Below are 8,665 nucleotides of genomic sequence, written 5' to 3'. Positions count from 1 at the left end.
TGAAAAATGTGAGGAAACTGGACAAGTGGAGGACAAAAGAAGAAATGGCAGGCTTAAATACTCTATTCAGCAGATCAACAGTATCTGAAAGTCGCGTCCTTAAGAAACAGGAAAAAGTCAGACAAAGATTTGACAAAGAAGCACATAGCAAAGCACAGAGTGGAACACGATCAGTCGTGGATTGGTCTCCCCAGAGTCTGTGACTCAACATTGAAGCAATGTGGGATTATTTTGATAGACAACAGAAGATAAGCAGCCAACATCCAAAGAAGAGTTGGGATGTCCTTCAAGAAGCCTGGATAACTATTCCTGAAGACTACTTAAAGAAATGTCAGATTAGACTATGCTGAAGAATAAAGGTGGTTGTACAAACAGTCTTTTTGCCTTATATATTGTACTTCCATATATGTTTTCACATATTTTAATAAATAGCGGCACCAACTTTTGATTTTTCTGCAAAATATAAAGAAATGAAATATAGCTCAAGACTTTTGCACAGCCCTGTATGTAGAAGTGCTCACAGCCCCAGCTGTACTTTGGGGCTGCAAAAAGGGCCAGTGTAAGATAAATAAGGATTTTCTTTTTTAAACTATGAATCATTCAAAGCTACTGTAATAGAATCAGAGTTAGAATGAACAGAATAGCTCACTTTAAACTGCTTAAATCACCAGCTTGACTTTAGGGACAAAAAAAACAGGATAACCGCGATGGTGTCTTAATGTTTTATCTAACACCATCAAAAGGTCATCATTTCTGTGAGCAGTAATTAAGCTTAAACTGCACTATGTTTAGTGTCAGCATATCTGAACTTGCTGTAGATCACCTTTTAGCATAGGTCTTTATTGAACTTACTGTGGAATACACCAAGAGCTGTCCACCTTAATTGACCAAAAGTACATCTGACAATTTTGTATATCTCATCCTGTTATAAGAGGTTCAGCTTATCTATAGTGTTCTCTTGTTTTACATAACAAAAATGTTTGTCCTAAATAGGGCATTTATTTAAAGATGCAACTGGACAGTTTGCAAATGTGTTTAGAGGTAAGGCGTACCCTGTGGTGGCCATGATGGAAAATTCTTTAGCCTCCTGGTTTCAGGTTCTACCTCAGTGGTTTTGCTTTACCTCTGTTGACTTTGAGAAAGAATTAGGTGGTTCTCTAAATGAGTATATGGGCGTGTGTGGGTTGGATCACATATGCATATGGAATATGTACATGCAAGTACGAGTGCAACCTTTTTGCATTTTCTAGCAGACGCCAACACAAAGTACACAAGAAAATGTACATTTTTCTGACATTGTCTTATAATACTTCTTGAAGTATTTCTATGTTATACTACTTTCTACTTCTTCTCCACTATATTTTGAAGAAAAATATAGTAAATCTATTGTTGATTATTTCATATTATCAAAGATTGGTAAAGTAATGCGATCTATGTGATTATAAAATGAATAATTTTGTATAAGAAGTTCTTTTCCTCCTGTTTTCTTAAACATATTTTTAAGCGAACACTTCTATACACACTCTGGATGCTCATATTACACACATTTCAATTAATGAGTTCAGTATGTGAGTATTCCTTGTGTGTGATGTTGTGATTTTGCATCTCAAAGCAGTTTTGCTCTGTCCTTTAATCACCTCAGGAACCTTTTAGTCCTTTACTTTGACTTCCTGCCCTCTTCATCTCCTCTGAGCAAGTTGCAGTGGCTTCCACTGGAAAACACACCCACTGATGTTTTGAGCAGAGCCTGACCGATGTTGACTGTTTGACATGAACTATTTGCCTATCTATTGGTATCTGCATTTACAGCAGTTGAAGAAAGATAACGTGTTATGAGTGTTGACTTTGCATAGTTTATTCACCAACTTCCCTTTTGGCAGTGTTACAAAAACAACAAGCAGCTGCTTATCCAAGCAGAGTTGGACAGAGCATATATGAGGTAATAAATAATAAAGTGATAAGTTTGAGTGATACCTCGGGAACACTTAAGAAATTTGGCACGGTGAATTTACTATAACTCCAAGCAGTGTCTTAAGTAGGCCCAGGTCAGACTGCAACAGACTAAGCACTGCTGACATTTGTGTTTGCTCTTGATTCTGAGTGATATCTTAGATAGCAGATACACTCAATATGGTCATCTCAAGCACAGAAGCCCCACCCACCTGCTGTTTAAGCCTTCTGTTTGCCAGAGACAGCCAATCAGCTTAAAAGCAGAGTAGGCGGTGCTAGTTCTACAGTTATTTAATGTGAAATCATCTCCACAGTGAACTGCACAACAACCTGAAAATCACACCCAACCGATTGGAGAGATGGATCTGTGGATGTAGACAACATCTTCCAAAAGATATCAGTTGGCGTTTTGTTGGTGATGAAGCTCGCCATGTTGTACCAGGTTAACCTTTATCAGGTGATTTTTTATGATATTCCAACTATTCAACTTGCATTTGTTTCCTACTTGTTTGATTTTGATTTTCTTCTTTAGTCTGTTAATTACTTAATCAGTAGAGATGCCTTCTATCTGTACAGCAGCCAAGCCAAAGGAATATGCCAAGTGTGTAGGCCAGCAGCTTTAAGAACATCATGCACTGAATAGTCTCACAATATGGAGTAATTTACATAATCTACATTTTTAAATTATGTATTTGAACATAATTTATAACATATTTATAAAAATAGGGGGATGGAAGATTCTGTTACTTTTTTCAGACTGGGTGTGTCATGCTCAGCATCTGTGCCTGTGTTTTCTCCTGTGCAGACTCAGAAGCAGTAAGTCAGCATGCTGACTATCAGCTCTGGCCTGGCTGGTCACTGAGATCTGGGGTTTACTTTATGGACAGTGTTGGGAAGGTTACTTTTAAAATGTATTCCATTACAGAATACAGAATACATGCCCCAAAATGTATTCTGTAACGTATTCCGTTACGTTACTCAATGAGAGTAACGTATTCTGAATACTTTGGATTACTTAATATATTAACATGCTGTTTACAACTATGTGAATGTACTATTGCTGTGATTTATTACTGTTACTGAAGGTCCGCGGCTCCGAACCGTAGTAAAGGGACCTCTGGCTAATACGGTGGGTTCTGTGTCGGGCTCGTAGCCAAAAACTAGCTTTACTTTGTTGTCTGGGTCAACTTTGCTAGCAGAGACAGAGAGAGGCGTTGAAAGGCTGCTCCAACGGAACTTATTGTTTTTGGAGGAAAACACGAACACGGTGTACAGTCGAGTCTTAATAGCTTACTTACAGCTGGGCTCGTCAGGCACTCTTCTTGGCTGCAGTGGTTATTATTATATTTACATGCTTCCAGCTCCCGTTTTTGCTCGATGACAGCTCATACCTTTCCTTTTTCTCCCTCCCTCGCTCACAGACACATAACGTGTATGGCAGTCCATTCTCCCTGCAGCACGGACTACACTGCCCATGATGCTACATTCTTTAGAGCTATACCGGTAGCATTCTGCCTATTAGCTTAGCACTACAACAACAAAAAGGCCTCTCTCACCCAGGAAACAGGCAGAGAGAGAGCGTCACCCTGTAACCATGGCAACCCTAACGCTGCCGTCTGGAACGACAACGTAGCTGTCAAACAAAACCCAAACAGCCCTGACCCGCCACAATATGAAACAGGAAAGTACCGCCGTGTAATCCATTTATTTCAACAAAGTAACTGTATTCTAAATACCACCTTTTTAAACGGTAACTGTAACGGAATACAGTTACTCATATTTTGTATTTTAAATACGTAACGGCGGTACATGTATTCCGTTACTCCCCAACACTGTTTATGGAGGATGGTAGCTAGTGGCATTCTGCTCAGACCCTGCGTGGAACTCATAATAACAGACGAAATGAAGGCTTGTGCAGCAACAAAATAAAATTCAAATGAATCGAAGACATGCGAGTTGTAAATATCATCAGCTACTGGCAGCGGCAGAAAGAATTCACACATTGAAGCGACTTAAAGCTTTTAGAATATATAAATTCTTAGTGTGACATCCTGTTTAGCGTGATCTATCAATTTTCTTTTCACACCCAACATGACCCAGCCCAGTTTGCTTTGAAGTCTAACATCAGTGCATTTGTGTCACACTTTTCTAGACGTGCAGTCATTTAGCCTGCATGTCAAATATCCTTGGCCAAGATACTAACCTCAAGTTCCTCTCTGAACACTTAAGCATAGAAAAAAGTGCTTGTATGAATGGGTGAATGAAGCATGATATATAAAGCCTTTTGAGTGCTCAGTTAAAAGAGAAAAGTGCTGTAAGAACCAGTCATTTACCATTTACCTGGTCCCAACAGAGGTTGCACAGGTAGTCCAACTCCTCTAGGATGGCACATCAATATGTCCCATTGCCACAAGGTTTGCTATGTCTCCAAGAACAGTCTCATAAAAATAGAGGAGTTTCCAGGAGACAGTTACTGTGGGAGAGCTAACCAGGGCCGTAGAAGGTCATGAACCCATCAGCAGGACCGGTATCTGCACCTTTGTGCAAGGAGGAACATGACGAGCACTGCCAGAGCTACAAAATGACCTCCAGCAGGACGTTGATGTGAATGTCTCTGACCAAACAATCAGACTTCATGAGTGTGGCCTGAGGGCCTGGTGTTCTCTAGTGGGCTTTGTGCTCCCAGCCCAGCACTGTGGATCCCGACTGGGACTTACCATCGAATACCAGAACTGGAAGGACCACCACTGGTGCCCTGTGATTTTCCCAGATGAGAGCAGATTCACCCTGAGCACATCTGACAGACGTGAAAGGATCTGAAGAAGCTGTGGAGAACGTTACGCTGTCTGTAACATCATTCAGCATGACCAATTTGGTGGTAAGTCAGTGATGGTCTGTGGGGGGCATATCCATATAGGGACATAACTAAATCCAACAGAACACCTCTGGGACATTATGTTTCCATCCAATCGTCCAGGAAACCATCAGTCATCTCATTAAGAGCAGGCTCTGATGTTAGCAGGGCTGCATACAAGCATGTGGGGGCCATACAAACTACTGCGTACCTTGTGCAAATGTTCCTTTAATTGCTATGAGCCGTGTACGTTTGGCGTGTGTAATGTGTATGTGCGACCCAGGTTGAAAGCAGCTTTCACTTTGTCTAACATTATGTTTGGGATTATATTTACCAAAAGTTTAGGCGTTTGTTTATTAGTGCTGTTTGTAGGTGAGTCTCCTGAAAATTTCATGGAGTTGCTATGCATATGCAACATTTCCAAATGGATTTTTCCTGTAGTAATTTGTATTGTGTTCATAATGAATCTAAAGTGAACACTTGTTACTTAATTATGCTATGAATCAATTTTCTTCTGTATATTAATTTTATCTATCTTAATAATAGCCTCTCTGGGCTTAAAGTAGAATAGGGTTTGCACACAGCGGTCCTTCCTGGTTTGCAACACGGGGTCATTTGTAATGAGGAGGCACTGAGGTTGAAAATGAAGCTATTGTAAAACTTTAAAACTTTAAATATAAATGGAAACAGTTTAGCACAATTAGCTGTCAAACGTTTGACAGCTTTCCTATTTGAGTTTTACAAGATACTCATTAATTCATGCATAATTCCTCCAAAGAGTCTGATAGCTATGTGACAATATAATTACGTTTTCCTATGCCATTGTGTCTTAAAGCCACCGTGTAGCTGCTGTTATTGCAGGAATTTAGATTCTATTGTTTATTTATAAACAGACAGCAGTTAGGAATCAGAAATAACCCATGAACCATGCTGTCCGGCAGGAGGCGACAGAGTCCAGTTTAGCGCAGTTAATGGGAAAGGGTTTTCCCAGTCGAGTTATGGTTCATTACTGACTGATGAGCATTAAGTGCATTTCCTTAACTGCTAACTGATGACAGTCAAGCCTCATACAAAATTGTCGCTGTAAAAGCCAGCTAGTCATTTAAAGCCATACAATGAAGACACAACATTTTATGAGTACGTTACCGCGTGGATAAATCACCACATCTGCACGTATCTGTCCACAACGCGGGGAATCTGCTCTGTGTGCTTTAATTAGCCTGTTAGTCATCAATGGGACGGTCCTGTGACGTGCAGCTGTCAAAACACTGGAGGAGGGTAAAGGTTAAAACGGAAGTCAGGAGAGTTTACCTTCAAAATAAAGGGTACACCAAGAAAAAAAAAAAATAATTGAAAAATTGCTGTCTAGCAGGTAAATTAAGACAGCTTGGCCCTTAACATCAGTGATTAAAGTTAATTTATTTCCACTTTCTGAGTTGTTTACTAAGAAATGACAACATAAATGATGTCATTTATCTGGAATGACATAAATGCAGTCATTTATGCCATTCCACATGACAGCATTTATGACATCTTTTTGGGTGTAAATATAAAGAAAATATAAAGTAAATTTACACCCAAAACCTCCTTTATGTATTCTGTCTTAGTCCATCCATCCATTTTCTTCCACTTATCCGGAGCCGGGTCGTGGGGGCAGCAGCCTAAGCAGAGAAGCCCAGACCTCCCTCTCCCCAGCCGCCTCCTCCAGCTTGGAGACACTGGGGGAAGACCAAGGCGTTCCCAGGCCAGCCGAGAGATATAATCTCTCCAGCGTGTCCTGGGTCTGCCCCGGGGCCTCCTCCCAGTGGAACATGCCCGGAAAACCTCGTCCAGAAGGCGCCCAGGGGGCATCCTTGTCAGATGCCCGAACCACCTCAACTGGCTCCTTTTGATGTGGAGGAGCAGCGGCTTTACTCTGAGCCCCTCCCGAATGGCTGAACTTCTCACTCTATCTCTAAGGGAGAGGCCAACCACCCTTCGGAGGAAGTCCATTTCTTCCGCTTTTATTCGCGGTCTTGTTCTCTCGGTCACTACCCACAGCTCGCGACCATAGGTGAGGGTAGGGGCGTAGATCGACTGGTAAATTGAGAGCTTTGCTTTTACACTCAGCTCTCTCTTCACCACAACAGACTGGTACAGCGTCCGCATCACTGCGGCCGCAGTGCTGCGGCCGCAGCACCAATCGTGAACAAGACCCCGAGATACTTAAACTCCTCCACTTGGGGCAGGGTCTCGTGCCCTGAGTGGGCAAGTTCAAGTTCAAGTTCAAATTTTATTCGCCACATGCAGGTTGCCCTGCAGTAGAATGAACCCGCCCCCCGACTTTACACACACGACACAGACATCACATGGGGATACAAGTCAGTGAATGGTTGCATTACAGAAAACCACTGAAATGTACACTACAATGGGAAAGTACAAGAGGAAAAAAAGAGACCTCTACTCATGCTGGGCTCCTATGGGAGGACAGCATGAGAACAGGAAACAAAAAAACTCCTCTACACAGAAAGCACATAAATGTCCACAGTACAACATTATGGAGCATGTGACCAGCAACAGGGTTGGTAGGGGGTGAGGAGTAATCCTAAGCAAATACAGCAGCCATCCTGCCACTGCGCCGTCACTCCAGCACGGGCCCAGACCCGCCGTGTTCTCCAGGAGGGAACAAGCATCGAAGGTGTTTGGCAGGGGAGGGGGGGATGAGTACTTATCAGTGTGTATGTGTGTGCGTATCCATAGTTCAGCTGAGACAGTGTCCTTCGCCCTGCCAGGCAAAGTAAACAGTCTGCCAGCCAACCCAGGTGGCCTTGCATGGAGTGGGAAGAACAGTCTAAACACAGTCGTTATCAGGGAGTTTTTGTTCGGCTCCAGCCTTGAGCCCACAGCTGGCGCCGAAGGGATAGCCGCATTATGATGGTGGGGTTTTTTTGTACGAACAACTCATAAGAATTTCAAAGCAGTTCTTAACACTCTGACACTGGTCTCTCAATCTCCCGTTGGAAAGCCGCGAGCTTCTCCATGATGTTATCAAACTTGTGCTCCGTGGTCTTGTCATTCTTGTGCTCAAAGAGCAGATTCTGAGAACTCACGACCGCAGTGAGCTGCTCCAAGATGTGATCCAACTTTTGCTCAGAGGTGTTATTCTGAGTGAACTTCTTCATTGATGTAATCCAGTTTGCGCTCAGAGGTGTTATTCTGAGTGTTCACAGCAGCCGTAAGCTTCTCCAAGATCTTATCCATGCTGCACTCATTCTGAGAAGTCACGCCTCGTCCCATCGTTTCAATCCCAGCAGGCAGCCTTGTGGGGGTTTGAACAGCCGGTTCCGCTTTCTTAATTCTTCGATAAGCCAGGGCCAAGCCAGCTATGATCAGCAAGAACCCTGTTATCATGGTTCCGAATAGGTAATCTTCAGCGTCCTCGATCGACAGTCCCGCCAGGCACACAACCCTCCATTTCTGCCACCCGTCCATCGTGTATCCGGCAGGGAAAGTCCCTCCAGGGCACTCGGGCTCTCCTGAGCCCAGACTTCTCGTTGAGAAAAGGGTGTCAATAGCATTCAGAGACCAGTTGATCCAATCCATAATTCTCTTTTAGGTTTTAGAGAACAGACTGTGAGAGAGTGTTCCAGGGAAAGTAATACAAAAAACATGAGACAAGACAAGGACACAAGAGGCTAAGCAGGGAAGATAAGGGAAAGGAGGAGAGGAGAAAGGTGTCACCGCCTTCGCCAAGAGCCAAACGAGAAGTCACTCCACCTTTTCCAGCTGAGGACCATGGCCTCATTCTGTCTTAGTGCTTTCTCTAATTAAACAACAGACTTGACACTTTACTGTATCCTCTAAACTGAATTATCAGTGGTA

This window comes from Neolamprologus brichardi, chromosome 23 (assembly GCF_056152115.1).
Source record: "Neolamprologus brichardi isolate AB-2024 chromosome 23, ASM5615211v1, whole genome shotgun sequence".
Lineage (NCBI taxonomy): Eukaryota > Metazoa > Chordata > Actinopteri > Cichliformes > Cichlidae > Neolamprologus > Neolamprologus brichardi.
This window is presented reverse-complemented; position numbering follows the sequence as displayed.